The following is a 19,672-nucleotide window of genomic DNA, read 5'->3' as shown; positions in this document are numbered from 1 at the left end:
AAAAGGAACAAAATGAATAAAAGGAACAGCAGATAACCTGTTACATTCTTTACCACAGATCAACAACAAAAATTTAAGCAATGGGGAAAAAATATACTGCACTTGTTTAGGAGAAGCAAATGTATGTATGGCTATTCAAGACTTCATTCGGGCTCATGTTTAAGTGACACACAAGAATTAAGACCACAAATGTGACAATTAGCGACCATAGATAGCGGGATTGTAGTGTTGTGATTGGTTTGCGGGGGAAAAGCGCATTGGTGATTACCAGATTGACGGCACCAAATGACATTGACTGCGGATGACCAACAACAAATGTTCTAACTACTTCATCATGAGCCAGTAAATGCTATTCTCTTTTTTTGGTTTAGTTCCAGTTCGGGTTCAGTGAAAGCACTGTTTACTGCTGTACGGTCAGACCCAATCCTCCTGTGTTCACAATGGTCTGCAACACAAGAAGAGCTACTCGCCGACGGGATCCTGGCACCTCCTAGTAATGGAGAAAAATTGTTCTTCTGTAATTCATGCTATGCACGACTACGCCACAGCTGGGCATCGGTACTGTGCATGCACTCTTCACCGCACACAACAGCATTAATTTTTGCCCGAAAATGTGAGAGTCGACCGAGCTGTACGTGGTGAGTTGCCCCCAGTGTCAACGCAACAAATGCCCCACACCTGCTCAGCCGGGAAGACTCCACCCTGCGAATCCCCATCCCCCCTTTAGCAGTTTAAAAAGTGGGCATAGATTTGATGGTCCCTTAACCTCGGTCAAAATAATGGGAACCATTGGATGGTCGTGTGCATCGACTACCTTTCACGCCATAGTGATACAGCTGCATTGTCATCTGCAACAGCTGCCAAAGTGACGAACTTCATTCTCAGTCGCCGTATACTTCAACATGGCCCACCTCGTGTCCTCATCAGTGACCGCGGGCGCCAGTTCACTGCTGACGTCGTTAAGGAGCTACTTCATCTGTCCGATTCTCAATTCTACCATTCAGTGCCATATCATAAAAAAACGGTCTCACTGAGCGGACCATCCGGACACTCACTAACATAAATGCCATGCGTGTTGCTTCTGACCAAAACTGGGACGACATCTTGCCATTTATTACCCATGCTTACCACACTGCCAAGCATGAGACAATGAGACAATTCTACCCAGTTGACGCACGTGTTCCTCCAACTACCTCAACACCATCTTCCCCTTCTTTCACGACGAGGCCAGCCTATCAAACACCCTCTGCGTTGCTGAAGAAGCTCAGAAACTCACTAGTCTCCACATACTGCCGTCACAAGACCGCTCGAAACTCCGCTACAACAGCTGACATCAGGAAATTCGTACTCGCGGGGAGACCTGGTTTTGCTCTGGACACCTCAGCGACAGCATGGACTGTGCAAGAAACTGCAGTCACATTAAGACAGCCCATTTGTGGACCTTGACTGATTTAGTTGTCTGAACTATGTCTTGTTCAGCTTACTGCTTGAGGACGGCGTAGTCGCAGAACTCAAGTGGCTCGCGTACCTTGCTCGAAACGCTTTGAACCGCGTGACACTCACTGACTTGCAGAGATGGCTGCATATTTGATGGGGGAAATGTTATGGCCTCCAGGGCCTTGCGCTATTGGCCGCCTTAAATTTTGACACCAGCGAGAAAGATGTCACGTTCCAATAATGAGGAGGAAGACGATGAAGCTGGCTGGTAGCCCAGTCCGCCATCTTGACTCGCCACCTCTTTGTAAATAAATGAGTTTTTCACTGTAATGACATCGTGGTGGCTGAAGCAGGCTTTGACAAGTAGTCTTGGGCAAGCAAGAATGATCCAGCTTCGCACCAAGCACTAGCCGAGACAGCATTCCACTCTTAACAGTTATGCTGAAAACGATAATTGTTTCACCTCGAACAGCTGGGTACAACAGTAGGTGTGAGGGCCATCCTTAACATATCACTGACCGAGTTTAAAGGAGCCATGAAGAGAAAACAAAAGTTTGTTTTATTCGAAAGATTACGTGTTTCATAGTACCCCAAGCGCTTTCCCGGAAGCAAATGATGCTTTATTCACTAAGAAATAAGGCAATTTAAGCCAAAATTTTAAATCTCCCGCTAAAACTGAACATTCCGTGACGTGTACATTGGCGTCATAGCGCCGGTCCATGAAACAGATACTTAGTATGTCGACTCCATATAGCACCCACACGCGGGAGTCGATCGAGACGGAGGCCATTTTAAAAATACTAGTAAAACCTAGTGCACCCGCAGCCCTAGTCATGGAATCGCCTGATCCGGAGAACAAAACTCTCGCCGAGGAGCTCGGGCTTGCATTTAACAACCTCACACCACTAAAACGCTCAATGCTTCCAAGTGCACGAGCGGCAAGAGTTGTGGGATACGCGGTGGACGGGAAAGCGACTATTCCGCGATAGCCACAACAGACGAACGCCCGGCCGTCGGCACCGCTGCCTCGTCAGCCCCGTCGCGACGGACGAATATAGACTGGCACGTATGTGCCGTATTTTGATTACGGTTAATAATACTTCAATTTCAGTAGCAGTATCACTTATGCCAGTTGGCCGGTGTCGTGTATGGAAAGCCGTTCGCGCGAGCTCTCTGCTTCGACCAGAAAGATACGAGCGTCAATGCGCGGTGTTTACGGCATTTGTTTCCCCAAGGTCAGAGCGATTTGACGAAGTCGGCGACGAGCGCCAGCATGTCCCAGGAGTGAGCTAACGTAAGGGTCCCTGCCGTAATCACTTCCTCGGAAATGAAGCGAGCACACTCGTACTTCCTTTAGCTCTCTTTCTCCTCCGTTTGCAAAGTTCACAAAACGTAGCCACTTGCTTCGCCTAGGTTCGTCGTTGGGCAGCACATGAAAGGAAATCTCCTCACCGGCGGGGATATCGCACTCCCTTGACGATTTGCCCGTACTACATGGGCATTTCAAAACGCAGCAACGAAATTTTATTGTAAAGTACTCGAACAAACTGAAGTTTTCAGTGGTTGCAAACTGGAAACGAGCTCGTAACGACAGCAGCAAGCCAACACCATTCGAAACTTACGCAACGACTGGCACTATCTCGTCGCTTCTTGCTGTTCCTTACTCCCCTCTTTTGTATTTTTACCTTTGCTGGTTGGCGATATGACAGCCAACCTCCTGTGAAGGGATTATGATACGAAGCAAGGTCGCGGCTGTGCGTGCTGGAACGGTTCGTTGGCCCCTAAGAGCCTCGAACCGGAAAATTCGTCTGCGGGACGGCGAGATGTCGAGCTCGGCCGGCGCCTAGTTTCGTACGCATTGGCGCACACGCTTGCGTGTTCGTTCGGACCTTCAACCGTTTACTCCACCGTTCTTTGTCATAAAAAGAATGTGCAATATTTTTCACGGGCATTTAGCTCGCTATGGAAACTGTAAGCCCTGCCTAACATGCGTTTGCTTTTGCCGGCCTCCGCCAATCGCAGAGCATTCCCAACTGACATCACAGGTTCTGTTGCGGAAAATGAGCTGGTGGGTCGCATGGTCATTTCCTTTTTTCCTAATTATGTAGCTTATTTGAGCTAAGTTTGCGTTATAAGTGGTGTCGTTATGGTTCTAACGAGGCAATCCTTCGAATGAACCAAACTTGTGTTTTTTCTTCATGGCTCCTTTAAACAATAAATACGGCATAAAGCTGCATTATCGCAATTGACCATGCAACTGCCAAGTGCAATCAGCAGTATTTGATTCACAAACCAAACCAGAGCTTTATATTCATGAGCGACAGTATAGGTATTGCTGTTACATCAGCATAGCTACTGCTGTTACATCTGTCAGAAGTGCATTGTGCCACCACCACTTACATCACATGGAAAGTCGACAACTCGAAATTCAAGTCTGCTTTTATCAGGTTGTAGGCACTGCTTACACACTTGTAACGCTCATTAATGTCCAGGTGGCAACCGAGGAGGAAACCACTTTTGCCGAAAAATGTTTCTCAGTAGGAGTGTGTTAGACATGACGGCCAGAAGGCAGCCAAGCAATCATGATCCTAGTTAAAGGAGTCATGAGGACAAAACACAAGTTCGATTCATTCGAAAGATTGCCTCGTTAGAATCATAATGCCACCACTGTTAACGCACACTTCGCTTAAATAAGCTACATAATTAGGAAAAAACGGAATGGCCATGCGACTCACTAGCTCATTTCCCGCAACAGAACCTATGATGTCATATCAGCCCAGCTGCGCGATTGGCCGAGGACGGAAAAAGCAAACGCAAATTAGGCACGGCTTATAGGCTTTCCAAACGAACTATTTGCGCTTAAGTGTAATGCATATTCATTTTACAGCAGTAAGAATGGTGCAGTAAACAATGGAAGTTACGAAAACACACGTAAGCATAGAAGTACCGATGCCCACTGCTGTTGATACTGGGCGCACTATGCTTGTTTTAGGTGCACAGCACTCCGCCACTTTGAAGTTGTCTTACAGGACACTGGCCGATTGGCGTGAGCGGCGTCGTCTTACGTGACGCTGTTTGTCAAGGATACCTCAGGTTTCATGAGAGGATCACTTATTACAGTAACGAAAACAAGCCAGGTGCAAATACGCTCAAAAACAAAGCAACGGCGGACAAAGGTTCGTGGATGACTATAGTAGTACCACCGGGCTGATGGACAGCAAGGCCGCAAACCCGAATTACGCAGTGGAATTTCGCTTGAATACACGCGCTCATGACATCATTGCTGAAATTACGAAAACCTACGATTTGGATGGAGAATCAAAATTTAATCTAAAGTGATCAATTTTTCAGTGAATACGGCATCATCTGATGCCGCACAAGCGCTGGGGGCACTATAAAACGCGAAATCTTTCAAATAAAACAAACTTGTATTCTGTCTTCATGGCTCCTTTGTGTATACAACGGCCATTCCCTTAATTTGAAGTCACAGAAAGAAGCCAAAGTGCCCACTCCTTCAATTAAGCACAGCAATTCCAAGGCAAACACAAAGCTGGAACACTGAAGACTACACGAGGTTGCAGCTGTGCTATGACGATTCCTAAATGGCAACAAGCCAACTTTTTCCATTTCATTAATGTCGGGAGCAAAAGTATGGAGTCCACACAAGTGGCGGCCAAAATGTATTGCAGGGCCATCATGCGAAAGAGCTTCTGCTGTCGACACACTGGTTGTGCGTCCCATTTTAACTGCATGCACCTTCGTTTGCTCGCCTGAGTTGATACGCTTTTAGCACGAAAAAGGACTGAGCTGTTTCGCTTCGGTTACCCATGTGTCACACCTTCCCTAGGTGTTCTCGCTAAGCAATGATGAACGATGTAATTAGCGTAGAATGATATGCTGAACCAGTGGGCCGCTCTTGTTACTCCTTATAACGAACTCAAGCACACGACATGCTTCATTCAAACAAGGCCAGAGTATGCATTATTTTACTCGAGTCCCAGATTGTATAGGAAGTGCAACGATGACTGAAGAAGACGGAGTAACAATAAAGAACAGAAACACAGATGACAATTAATGCGCACACATATAGCAACTGCAAATTCAGCCACTCACTGGGGCCACCTTTGAAAAGAGGCACAACAGGTGCAGCTGAAGCAACACTGTTCAGACACTCTGCTTACCAACACTGCATCAACGCATAGGTGCGAACTATGATGCGTGCATTTAAAATAAGCGACACAGCCTTTATCTCGGCAGCAGTCGCCCTTTCCCAAGGTGGCACTGCAGTGTGTTTTGGTTGGTGCTTACGTGGAATCCAGACTTTAGCTCCCGACAGTACACATTCGGCCATGTGGAATGGTTATCGATTGATTTCAAAGAATGAGTCAGTTTCACACAAACACCGGTATACTCAGCAGGTGACGAGCCTATTGTATACAGTGGGTGTACCCCAGAAGCAACACAGAACAGTATATCTGCTTTACCCCAACGAGCGTGCACTCTGAATGCTTGAACACTCCTGACACAAACAAGAGCACACTCAATCAGCCTAGCACACACCCAACCCAGACAAATGAGTAGACTCGGTCACTCACTAATGTTTCAATACACAGCTCTTGAAACTCCTATTGTCAGCTGTTAAGAGAGGTTTTGCGTGTACTTATACAACTGCATGGTGTTGCTACAAAGCATATCCCTGCTATGAAAAGCACTGCCCGTAGGATTACACCACCAGCGCAATGATTTTGGACGGGATGGAACGACCTTGCCGGAGGTACCGTTTATAGGCCTTAAAAGGGGCCATTTTTCTTGTTAACATAGCCGGTCTTGCAGCCCGGCGCGTAGCAATGGTTCTGCCTACTACCGGGCTTATTTGTTTCCTTCGTGAAGGAGACTTACAGGCCAACAAATACGCGCCGCACGCTACATTGATGACTTCCCAGTTGAATGAAAACAAAATAACCAAACGTGCACCACGAACGGAATCACAGGTGCAAAATGAACTCGCCACAACCATCAAACCACCACGCCGGAACGCACGCAGATCGAGGAACGCCCGCGCAGCTCCCCTACCGTGGTTTGAACCGTAGCGACACCAAGCGGAGCGCGCGAAAACTATCAAATGTCGACGCCGCCGGCCTCAGCGCGCCTCGTTCGGGCGCTCCGCAGGCTCCGCAGTACCCCTATTCTAGTTCACTGTACTTTTACTGAGCCACGGCTCACTCGTTCTTCAAAAAGAGCGGCTCAAAAGAACCGGATCACTCCTGAGCGACGCATCTCTAATTCTCTCCTCCTCAGGCTGCCCTTCATGCGGCTCCTCGCTTGGTCAGCGTCCGCAGGCGCTTGCCATTCCGCTGTCTAGCGGCGGAACCTTGCTTTCCCCCCGTTTCTCTAAGGCGGTGGCGTAACTTCTGGTAACATGAGGTACCGACGCGAACACTTAGCTTCAAGCATTTGTTGCGTGTGTCCGCGCGATTCACCGCCACTCATGGGAACTTCTGAAGGTACTGAAGTGCTATTGTAGTCTTCGCACGTGGGCGCGGACGACTTCAAGGGACACTGAAGTGAATTTGTCAAGCTCCCGTTTTTGCTTGCACTGCGTAGACTGGTTCAAATTAGCACACTTTTCATCGTTTATCCGGTTGACAAATCGGTAATTATTTTATAAAGCGCGAAAGAAGAAAAACTACCATGCGCGGTTTGCGGCGGCCGCACCAACTAAGGCTGTGACGTTGAGAGGAGGGGCGCCGTGATTGGACGATGCCCAAGGTTAGCAATCACACAAGTTTCGGTTTCGGTTTCGGTTCTGTAAAACATAACCAATGGCTTTGTTGGATGGGCATTCTCAATATCTCAGTAATCATCGTACCGCGCTTCTGCCATGTTGTCGGCTGTAAAATGCACAAGATAAGCCTCCCAGGACGGCTTGTAGTCGTAGCATTCACTAGCCGAGACCTACGCAGTGCATGAACGCCCTCCGCGTACCCGCAGACGCCCAAATGTCATGCGCTTTTCCCCCATATTTGGAGCTTGCCTCCCTCATGCCTGTATCGTAAAAAGCGTGTTCGCACCAGGCCAAGGGTCTGTTCATTCTGGCCTGTGCCCGCTGCCTGCAAGCAGTCGGTGCTTATGGCAACAGCACGCCAACGAGAACTCGCTAGCGCGCCAGTGCCAGCCTGCGCGCGTTTTGTAAACTAGTTCGTGTAGCCATGAACGTTGCGGCCCCAAAAAAGGTGAACTCAATATAGAAAACATCGGCGGAAAACAAAAAAGTTAACTTACAAAAAAGAAAAGCACGTACCCGCGGGGATTCGAACTCGTGACTCGCAAAACATTTGCGGTGAGTTCCTAGCGCCCCAGACTGCTAGACCACGGAGCGGGACGCGATTGCCTTGCTAATATAGGGTATATATTGCACAACCGGTTTAAATTTTTATTTAGTTTTGGCATTTCAAGCCGCTTAGGTGACTACTTGTTGTACTGCGATCGTGCAGTAAGCGTCGCCCGAGTTTCCACAGTAGCTCACGTCTAGCAATTGCATTTCGTAGACGGAAAAGCGTTCGCAGATGCGTAGTCGTGCTGCTGACCGCTGTGCTTGTTCGCCCAGCGCAAAAAAGTGCTTCCCGCGCCCTAGTTTTACGCTGTACGGTAAAAATATCAGTTGATTTTATTTCCTTAGTACCTATATTGACTTCGCTGACTCTTCTCCCGCCTTCAAGAGGCCTTATATTTTCCTACTGGCGTACCAGTCAGCGAAGCGTCGCATGTGCAGCGCTTATGTGAAGCGACCTTGACTTGGAGCTAGATACAGTGTACAAACAAACCAAGTAAAGAAAGGCACATTCTTTCATTCACAAACGTCCCAAGTAGCACAGAACATTAGAATAACGTTATCTGGAAGTTGCGAAAGTTTAAATAACGTTAAATGTTACGAGGCAATGTTTATGTAACGTTTTAAAAAAACATTCAATGTTTATGTTATGTTAGAAACGTTATTTTTACGTTGAAAACAAACATGTATGTTAACGTTTTGTTCCCAACATTTATTTAACGTTTAGGAAACAACTTAAAACCAATGTTAGAAATACTAATGTTATTACAATGCTCATACTCAACATTAAAGTAATGTAAATATACAAACATTATAATAACGTTCAGGACATGTTCAGGAAACAACTTATCACCAATGTTAGAAATGGTAACGTTATTAAAATGCTCAGGACTCAACATTAAAGTAATGTACAAATTGAAACATTATAATAACGTTCAGGGCATGTTCACGGCAGAACATTAATGGGATGTAAAAATGTAAACATTATTATAATGTTAAGAAGTACCCGCAAAGCAACGTTATAGGTAACATCTTTATTGCAACATTATTACAATGTTCAAGGCATAACGTTGAAGTAATTTTAGAAATTTAACGTTATTAAAATGCTCGAGGTAATACTGTCAGGTAACATAATAAATCTGAACATAAGCATAACATTTATGTTACAACGGCAGGGTGATGTTATGTTGAAGCATTCGCGAAATGTTCAAACTAATTGCACAATACAACTGGCTTTTACCAAAGTCTTCAGGGGTACAGGGGGTCAAAACAAGTCCTCCCCCCGAAATTTCTCGTGAGGGAAGTGGGGAGGGGGGGGGTCATCTAGGACGGGTGATTCGCGCGAACGTGAATCGCACGCGCCAGATAACGCTTCCAGGCTCCAGCACGTACCTGTCGGTTGTTCTGGCTCCCTCTTCACCATTTTGACATATTGAAGGGGGGGGGGGGGGAGGATATTTCGTTCGTGTTATTTCCTTATTTCACATATATAGAACTTTGCATCTCGTGCCGGCGGCGTGTCGCCACCGATTCTGCTATCTTTGGCGTGTCTTCCGCGGTCAACTTCCAGCTCGTTTGCGCAGCTCTGGCGGCTCAAACTACGCCCCCCCCCTCCCCCCCCCCCCCCCCCCCCCCATCCGATATAAAATCCTGGCTACGCCAATGCTTTTAAAAATCTCAGCCACATTATTTCAGTGCTTGACTGCATTTTGACGCCGCCGGAGATGTGCTGAGACAAATGTTGTAAGTGTGTATGCGTGCGTGTTTATTTTGTGTTATGAGCCCAGCCCAGCCCAGGACAAGGCAAGCCAACGTGTTGAGGAGGATAAATTACAGCGCCAATCGTGTCATCAGTTGTGGTTTTGGCCGCTGCGAGTCCGCGCGAAACATTTCTCAGGCAAGGTGGCTTTCCCCTCAGTTGCCTTTTGTTCCCTCAGATGAATAGCTCCGTCAACAACCGGTCCCATTTATGACCAGTCCTATTGTTGCCCACCGCCGCTCCCCTCGTTTTGCAAGGCGTGTATTATGCGGGTGCGCGCGGCGGGTGGGGGCTTGCTCCCCCTCTCAAGACCTGCAGGGGAAGTGCGTCAAAAGCCTGTTCTTGTGTCTTGTATTCGGCGTGAGGCTGCCTGGTATTTTTCTTTTCTGTCATCTGCACCGAGCGCAAGAAAGAGCGACAGTACAGAGCAGCAGAAGGTGTTTTGCGTCATCGAGAAATACACTTGTTGCCGGGAAACAACGATTTGCAAGTCAAATGCAGGTTACTTCAAATATACACGAAAGCACGCTTTTAACTATTTTCAGTAAGCATCATATGAAGTTAAATTTATTTTAGGAATTGACTAGGAATGATTAGGAATGAATGACTAGGATGACTGAATGAATGAATGTATGAAATAATGAATGAATGACTAGGAATGAATAGAAAAAAATGAATAGGAATTGACAGTGTTATGTGTAATTTTTACATTCCTGTCACGTTTGCACCGCAAATTCTGCGCCATTGAAGCAGAAAACAAAAATGCGAGAGCTGCTTCTTATCAATGCGGAGATCGAATTAACACCCATTGGATGATTTGGTAGATCTGTAACGAACTCACACCTACAGTGAAAGCCAGAGTTGCCCTGCGTATGCAACGCGCGACTGCGACACCGCAGTTTCGCGTTATTTTGTTTCGCATTAGCCATATAAAGTACAACAGCATTGTTATGGTGCATCAGCCACAGAGGAAGAAGACACGAACGCCAGTGCCTAGCCTGCTCGCACGTGTGCTAAATTGTAGCCAAAACAACACGCTGGGCGCGCTCAGATCGACTCTGAGGTGTACATGTATTGAAAAGGAAGAAGCCGAAGCTCTGGCGTTCTTGGTCTGCGCAGAGCCTTCTGTTATGTAAATACGCCTTGTTGGTTGATGGGTTGTAGGGTTTAACGCGCCGATGCAACGAAGGCGATGAGGCGCGCCGTAGAGGAGGGCTCCGGATTAATTTTGACCACCTGGGGATCTGTAACGTGCGCCTAAATCTCGTACGCACGGGCGTTTTTGCTTTTCGCCTCCATCGGAAAAGCGGCCGCAGCGGCCGGGAATCGAACCAGCGTCCTCGTGCCCAGCAGCACAACGCCTTAGCCACTGAGCCACCAAGGCGGGTGTAAATACGCCTTGTAAATACATCTTCGTTTCACGTCTTCCTCTCTGTAACATTTTGGTGGCGGTTGCTAACCATATATCCATGCTCCTGCCTTGAGCCTATACGAGCGCGTAAGTGCTCACTATCGATGATACCCTACGCTCACGCTCGCGCTACAAACGGCTAGCCCCCTGGTTATAAGTTTAGTCGGGAAATCGACTTCATGATGTCGATGGGCGGTGGAACCAAGGTGAAATCAAGCACCGGGACCCTTGCGAAGTATCTAACCAAGCTGCACAGCCTTCCTTTGTAGCCGCATAACTGTATTTCTAGAGTGGATTTCAACTTTTAACATCTACGTATATAAACTGCACTCCGCTGTCGCTCCAATTCCTCCCCATAGCGCTGCGCTGGCGGCACGATTGCTGCCTAAATATTTTGATGTCTGCTGCTGCGGTGTTGTTAATTTACTGCAAAAGCTATAATGTTTGACAACTGTATTACCTTTGATGAAACTTCATAAAAATATTTAGGCGACGAAATTGAAACTTTGAAAACTTCCCTTTGCGGCAGACGTAATCAATTCGTCAATTTTGATGCAAGCCTAGGTTTATCCGCCGTGTAAAAGCACGCACCACGTCGAAATATAGAGTTACGCGTACAGTTAAACCTGTATGTAAAGAAGTTGATAAAAATTCAAAATTTCCGTTACATGCAGGTTTTCATTATATGCAAGTTTCGATTTAAGGCACCCGTAAATGAAGCCGAAACTAAATCAGAATACTTGACATCAGAGGCAGTGAACTCTCCCTTCAAGAATTTATTTCAGAGTGAAAAAAATACTCTATTTGCGGCTTCTGCTTTTCCACGAAGTTTTTCAGTACACGGCAGTCCAAAGAATCAAGGTCACTTATACCCCTGTATTCGCAAGCGTAACGTAACTATCAATTTTGCCTTTTGACACTCTTCGCTGCTTTAACCAGTTTCAAGGAGCAAACGTGTGCTGAAAGGGCGCCTTTTCGCGAACTTGATGCTATTTAATTGTGCACTCAAACTTTTTGAGAAGGTGCTAGCTGGGATGCTGTACCGAACGACAACGTCGATCCTACTTGCCTGCGGAGACGGCACCTGAAATTGCGAGCTTGTCTTGAAAAGACAAATCTTTTTGTTTTCTAGTAGCAGAACTCATCACCAACGAACCTACACCTCAGAAATCAGTGGAGACGCGCGAATATACTCACCGACAGTTGGGCCTAGCACCTAAGCGACACCATACTCACATTGGAAACACACGGTAGTTTGCAGCGCGGGCAATGTTCGCTACATTAGTGCATATCTCCAGCCAATTTTTCAGAAAAAGTGCAAAAAACGATGGCTCATCAGCGTAGCGATTTCGTTACAATAAGGTGTAACTGTTGCCATGCCTTCGTTATAAAGAGGTCAGGTCGAAAACGCATCGTTTTCAATGAGGCTGTCAATGGGGATTTGAAAAACTTTGTTAAATCCAGGAATTCGTCACATGGAAGTTAGTTACATCCTGGTTCAAATGTAATTGAAATGACTCCTTTTTTCCCATTTTGTGCCTTGCAGACATTGTGCTAACTCAAAGCCCAAATTCTTCTCACAGGCAAGGGCAAAACGATTAGGAAGTATTCGAGTCCTTATAATCAGCCGAAGCGCAATGTTTAGCCTCCAATTACGCGAACTTCGTTTAAAACCTTGAGTTGCGTTTGTTGTTGAAAAGCTGCGTACCCATATTTTTCCCATCATCGTGTGCGGCGTAAAGACACGAAGCCCTCGAAAAATGGGGAGGGTGAGGGAAGAGGGGGGGGGGATCGAGCCTTTCGGCGCCCACTTTGTTGGCGCCTATGCCATCGAGCTAATTTGAATCGAATCATCCGATCTCAGTGTCTCCCTGTTACTGTTATGACGGGGTCTGGGACATTTCGGTGAAGCACGTTTCGGCGCACGGGCTTTCCGATGCACGGACTTCTCGGTTCAAAGGCATTTCGATGCGAAAACATTTTGAAGAACAGATATGGTTACTCGTAGTGTGCTCCTAACGTGCCACGATGGAAGAAGACAACGACGGTAGAAAATGACGACGAAGCGTTTGAGTACGCAAGCAGTGCACGTGCAGTTTTCTGGAAACAGCGGTAATAAGACAACGCCAGCGGTGCGCTAGCTGTCTCGAGCAGGTCATGTAAAATATATTTGTTGGTACTAGCCACCTACTTCGGTCTGGTTCTTGTATGCCTTATTTGCTTTGAACGTATTGTTATATTTTGATTTTGTTAAATCATATGCCGTGAATGACTATTTACTGCACTTACTGAATTTTTTTATTATATTAATGCCGCGTTTCAAAAGTTTATCTTACGATTTGTGTCCATTGTTAGGTTTTTTTTTTAACACACTTCAAGCAACACCTATTATAAAGCAGATTTATTTTACTCGTTGCGGCTTATTTCCTATTAAGTTGTGGTTCTTTGGGCAGGGGAGAGATTGCTCTAGATTCACTCAGAAAACATTTTAGAAAACATTAGAAAGAGCAGTTTCTAGCCGTAATATCCCGTAATTTGTGTAATATTCCGTGATTTACTGTGAAATGATATCCTATTATTTCTAGTCGTGAGACTATGTAATTTTCGGAGCCGTTTAACGGGGGAGGAAGAAGGGGGGGGGGGGAGAGAGAGAGATGGACTCCATGTGCGAAGGGGGTCGTATGAGGGTGAACTCCCCGTTGAGTTCAACAATATCCCCAGGCCTTTTCTCTTCCCTCCTTTGTTAATAAATCACCACCACCACCACCCATTCCTGGCGAAGGCATGCTTTATCGGCGATCAGGCGAGAAATTACGTAATCGTGTTCGCTAATAGTGCTCAAGGCTGCAGGGGTAACTCGCTTGTTTAAAGCATACATGTACACAAAAAAAAAACCCTTTTTTGTAGTTATGTGACCACACAGTTATTCCGTACGCACCAGCCGGACTGGTTAAGTTGCCCACAATTCTTTTTTCATCGAAGCATGATATTTCTGACTAGTGAATCAAAACGTTTAAGTTCTAGTTTACAAAAAAAAAAATGCCACTGGTGTTTTTTACAAATTTTCTCCCTACACGACTCGTATTTCATGTTTGGTTATGAAGCGTTCCTTGATCCGGGCATCACGATCAGTCTCGTTCAAAGTCAATCTTGTTCGCGAGTCCTCTTCATTCTGTTCGTTGAGACGAGCAGGTACTTTGCGATGTAAAAGGTGAACTTCGCGGCGCTGTCCCCAAGGGCGGGTGGAGAAGTTTCCCGTCGCATTGTGCGACGTTCCTTTGTGTAGCATCCCCCCACGGCTTTGTTCATTCAGACAGGTTTCAGCCGCAGACAGCGGCTGCGGAAAGTTGCTTGGAGATCCACTGCCTTCTCGCCCCATATGAGAGGGAAAGAAAAAAGGTCAAGGGCTCAAGGGGTCTTTTCTCGCCACTGCCGACCCCGTGCGCACCCAGCTCCAGTCGTTACACGGGATCGTTTACCTGGAACACTGCAGTTGTAGACGTAAGTATATGCGCAAGCGCATGCTTGTTCAGTCGTAGCCTGTTCGATGGTGTTATATCTTTTTCCGTGGTCTGTCCAACCGAGACCCGTTTATCGCTGGATATTCAAAACGAAGCGCCAGAGGCGGCGTTTGGGCAATGTAAGTGACATACAAGGAAGGTGTGCAGGAGCAACTCGTGAGTATTTTCTTGCTTATAGGCCCGTGCACACTTGCGACGAACAACGCGATTTCTGTCGCGGCGACAAATTGGCCGAGACCGAACGACAAAACGGATCGCCGGGCGGCAAAAGTTTCCGAAATCGCGTCTCATCGTCACAAGTGTGAACGGGCCTTATATGTTTGGTGAACTATATAGTAGGCAGTATTGATGGAAGAATCGATGTTACGGGTACGTTGCATGGAAACGATTTTTGTTCGTTGCATGGAAACGATTTTTGCGCGCTTTGTGCAAAGCAAAGTGAATTCGGATAACTAACCTCGCCCACACTCGAATGATCTTCACTTCAGCCGGGCAAGTGAGGTAGCGGCTTGGGCACGCGAAACAAAATAATGTGCGTGTCACGTTAGTGCGCTGTGCGAAATTTTGAAAAAAAAAAAAAAAGCATTACGTTTGCCCCTAATTGCCTGGCGATGCGATAATTATGTTGGGAACGCCGGGGTTCCTTAACGTGAAAAAAAAAGGAATGCACCCCTTGGTAGCCTATTTTGCCGCTGGTGAACTTAGACGGTATGACAGTGTACCTATCGCAAAAAGTTCGTCAGACTTCTGGGATATATTGTTAAAAGCTGCAAACCTGAGCCTTTTGTCATAGCTTTCTTCGCTGGCGAGTAAGCAACCAGACAACCTGCGTAACTATATAGCCAACTTTGTTAGAAAGGGGCACTTTGAGGGCTGAAGGTGTCACAGAGGGTGGGAAAAAGTGCGCTGTTCGAATACATGCGTTCGTTTGCGACTTACATTTTTGAAATGCATTAACGCAGCATAGCGCGTTCTTGAGTTGTGAGAAATGCACCCCAAAAGGCTGGCAAATAGCAGCTGGTAAAGAGTCGAAGTCACTTTCATTGCAGGCTATGGTTTTCAAGATACCCTCAAACCGGGAAAGCCGCGGAGTTCATCGACGATGAGTGCCAATCCCGAGACCATAGAAACTGGTAAGTAAATATTGCTCAATTGTGTAAATGGCTAGCGGGTTTAGCGAATCAAAATGGAAAAGCGAATTCAATCGATAACGCACAGCACAACAGGAGCTGGAATGACCAGGGCAGGTGCCACTTTCAACTAAGCCGATAAAGATCCGAAGGGGGGAATTGGGGTTAAGAGGTGTGGGAGGTACTTGGTCATGCTAGCGATCACCCACTCCCTCTAAAGGGAACCGTTCCGCCCAAAAGAGGTCACTCTGGATACAGAATTTTGCCTACTGCGCGTACTTTATCAGAAGTTTGGAACCAGCACGCTTTCATTGGGGTAGCATTGATCATGCACAGCCGTCGTTCGCCGAAATAAAACAGACATGCTTCTAGCTAAAAGGCTAGTTCTAGTACTGTTCATCGGTGGTGCGGTTTCGAACAGCTTGAATCAAAGGCTTTTACAGCCGTGGTTCCAGGCGCTCTTCCCAACTTTTCAAAAATCTTGTAAATGCTCAGCAGTGATGAATAACAGGGTGCGTTTCATATGACGAGGTAACAACGCCGAGCGTGAAAACGCTAACAAATTTAGTGGCTGCAATGATACGCATGGCTTTGACTGAAAAACAGAACCTTCCTGCATTCGTGCAAAAAAAAAAAAAAGAAGAATGCCCGGGTTGTTGTAAAATGCTCAAATTCTTCCTCCTTTCTTCCCCTAGCCTGTTCCAAGCATGTATTAAACATGTCACACAACTCTTTTCAGTGCTGAGAAAGACTAGGATCGAAGTTGTTCGTTTATGAGTTCCCACTTTGGTTCCCTTTATTACGTAAGTAAACTTGGACAATTATACACATTCGTGTTTAATGGGTGTTTCTTTTGTGTGAACCATCTGTAATACCTCTGTAGCACTTTGTGTTCTTTTTTAGGTGAAAGATCTGCCGGTCTGGAGGAGCAAACGTCGCTTCTACAACCATGCGAATTTTCAGATGGGTTGTTTCGATTGAGGTAGCGGTCATCTATATACAGTTGGACCGGAAGAAAAGAAGAAAAAGGTCCGAGAGGTTAGTATCCGTTCCCGAGTAGTATTTGGTGAGTGTAGAAAATTTCTGAGAGCGTATTTTGATTTGTTTTAGTAGTTCAATTTATGAACTGCTATGCAGCCCATAACTAGTCGCGCCCTATGCTTTCCAGCTGCTGCTGGTGTGACGCAGGTCACACTCGATAGCGGGCCACATCATTGGTGACTGGATCCACTTTGCGAATATTGGGCTTACAGGAACCCACAAGGTAAGCAATAAACTAATTTTCTCAAAATTAATTAGTGCATTTATATTTAAATGATTTTCATCCTAATCTCTGCCTAATAAAAATACATGAACCATGTAGAAGACACAACACTCCGCTAGCGAGCGACTTTGACGAACAGTCACTAACCTGTATAGGTTACTGACTCGGGAGATTCAAGTTGGGAGTCAGGTGACCCAAAATTTTGTGCGCTTGCTTTCTTCTGGTCATATGGTTAGCACGAGTTGCTGTGTAGCTGCTTGTTCAGTTACTCTCCTTTTAGTGCGTGCGTGTGTGCATGTGCGTGTGTGTGCGTGTGTGCGCTCGTTAACTAAACAAATCCTTAGGCGGCGACTACTTTTTCGCGCAAAAACCGCCTACTGCCGCAGCGTACTGAAGTAGGAACTGTTTGCTTTTTCCACACAGACGCAGCCAGCCCCTGGATGGAGCCTCCTCTCCTGCACAGCAGAAGCAATTGAATGTAAATAAAAAAAATGTAACCATGCAAAAATAAAATAACATTTTATTTGAAATTTCACTTTTCCTTGTTATTTTGAAAATGCTTTAAAATATATCGTAACCGGCAAACGTGGATAACAGAAACAATGCTCCACGATACACATTCCACACGTTTGGCAAAACGTCACTGTAACGTTCCTGGTCCACATTCTGAAAAGGTTTTGCAACGTTAAAAGATTGTTTCAAGCGTGTTTTCTGCAACGTTAAGTAAATGTAAATCCAACATAATTACTATGTTGTCGAAATGCTTCCTCACAGTTCCAATAATGTTTGACGAAACGTTACTGTAACGTTTTTTAGTTGTTCTTAGAATGTTTTTGTAGGGTGCTTCTGCAACGTTAGGTAAACGTAACTCCAAAAGTATTTATATGTTGTAGAAATGCTTTCTTACTGTTCGCATAACGTTTGGCGAAATGTGATGTAACGTTTTACATTGTTTTTAAACGTTTTTTGAACGTTATTAGCTTGTTCGCTGCAACGTTAGGGAAATGTAACACTAACATTAATAATATGTTGTAAAAATGTTTTGTGGACGTTTAAAAAACGTAACTCCAAAAGTATTTATATGTTGTAGAAATGCTTTCTTACTGTTCGCATAACGTTTGGAGAAATGTGATGTAACGTTTTACATTGTTTTTAAACGTTTTTTGAACGTTATTAGCGTGTTCGCTGCAACGTTAGGGAAATGTAACACTAACATTAATAATACGTTGTAAAAATGTTTTGTGGACGTTTAAATAATGTTTGACAAAACATTACTGCAACGTTTTTGATAACATTAGTTAAACATTTCAAAAAAATGACATTAAGAACATTGCTCTAACGTTAGCACCAAACAAAAAAAATACGTTCTTCTAATGTTTTGGTGCTACTTGGGGTGTCCTGGCTTCGTTTCAACTAAGCGAACGAATTGCGACCAAGCAATTTTTTTTAACCTCCTTGATTGCGACGACCCGCTGGCGGCCGGCGGACGAAACGCTGGGCCGACTGACTCTGTCGGCCGGGGAGCCGTGCAGTAGCGCAGCCGTGGCGCAGCCAATTGCCAGCTCATCCCCTCCTGACGTCACACGAAAACGCCACAGAAAATGGGCGAGCGTAAAGAGAGGAGGACAGCGTTTTCGAATTAGTTTTTCTACTAAATAAAATCGCGTAAACGCGCCTAGAGTGGTCGAAACATGGCCTGGGGACTCCGGACTACAATTTGCGCTAGTAATCCCGCAATGTTTACATATCACTTCAGTGTCCCTTTCAGGGGCCGTCAACGAACCAGTTATTGCAGGTAGGCATTGAGTCTGGCATATTCTCGTTTGTTCAGTTTTTAGCGCTGAAGTTTATGCCATTGCTGCGGCCGAACACTTCAATGAGGAACTTGAGCATCCGAGCTGTGCGCATGACATTTATCTTTATTAGTATATTTATATATGGACACCATGCACCAATGTCTGCAAGGTTCTTCTAGACCTCGAGTTCAAGTGATTCGTGTAGGTACTCATGTTTTTCATGCACAATACGGTCAGCTAACCATAAAAAATTCCCTCGCACTTCCCCGAGGGGAAGAACGTGAAAGTGCGAATGCACGAGTTGAATTTGCGCGGTTCGGTAATGTTCGCGAAAGAGAGATCACACACACACACACAACTACAAAGAAAGAAAGATGCATTTATTCACAGACACCTATTTGTGTTGTCCTTGTACTTGATTGCTAGAGCGGATCTCAGCTTTGAAATTTCGTGTCAGTACTCCTTTAAGCGGGTGCATTAGCCCTTCTCACGCCCGATTCCTGGCCAATCCCCCACGTGGGTATGTGCCATGCACAGACACCTATTTGTGTTGTCGTTGTACTTGATTGCTAGAGCGGATCTCAGCTTTGAAATTTCGTGTCAGTACTCCTTTAAGCGGGTGCATTAGCCCTTCTCACGCCCGATTCCTGGCCAATCCCCACGTGGGTATGTGCCAAGTAAGTGGGAATGCACGGGTGATGCGAAAGAATTCTTCTTGGCCAATCGCCCTAAGTGGGTATATAGTGCTGATGGACGGACGGCGGTGGACGCGTGATTCAGGGTCGCTTAAGAAGTGCATTCGCACTTAAAATCCTAGGCCATCTCCACTAACGCGAAACGTAGTCAGGGGCTAAGTATGCAGTGTATAAGTGCATTCTTTTTTTCTTAGATGTTTTTAAAAACAAACAAAATTATAATTGTAATTACGAAAAAACTTAGAAACACCACATTCACAGTCTAATATAAAACACACATCCGCTTCTTTTAAAATCTTCTCATAATTGGTTAACATATAATTCCATT

At 45.7% G+C, this 19,672-nt stretch overlaps 1 long non-coding RNA gene across 2 annotated transcripts; it reads left to right on the top strand.

The window, feature by feature from the left end:
* The first annotated feature begins 15,146 nt into the window (after nucleotides 1-15,146).
* LOC144164315 (uncharacterized) lies at nucleotides 15,147-17,297 on the top strand. Of its 2 annotated transcripts, XR_013321153.1 has the most exons (5): nucleotides 15,147-15,592; nucleotides 16,329-16,392; nucleotides 16,493-16,627; nucleotides 16,758-16,853; nucleotides 16,953-17,297. It is a non-coding gene; the product is annotated as an uncharacterized LOC144164315 (long non-coding RNA). The 2 variants fall into 2 exon arrangements; XR_013321152.1 differs by having other exon boundaries at nucleotides 16,758-17,297.
* Nucleotides 17,298-19,672: the final 2,375 nt, after the last annotated feature.

The sequence above is a fragment of the Haemaphysalis longicornis genome, unplaced genomic scaffold (genome assembly GCF_048455015.1).
Source record: "Haemaphysalis longicornis isolate Haplotype H1 unplaced genomic scaffold, Haemaphysalis longicornis Haplotype H1 scaffold_13, whole genome shotgun sequence".
NCBI classification, from domain to species: domain Eukaryota; kingdom Metazoa; phylum Arthropoda; class Arachnida; order Ixodida; family Ixodidae; genus Haemaphysalis; species Haemaphysalis longicornis.
The sequence above is the reverse complement of the archived record's forward strand: the minus strand, read 5'-3'. Positions and strand labels throughout refer to the sequence as shown.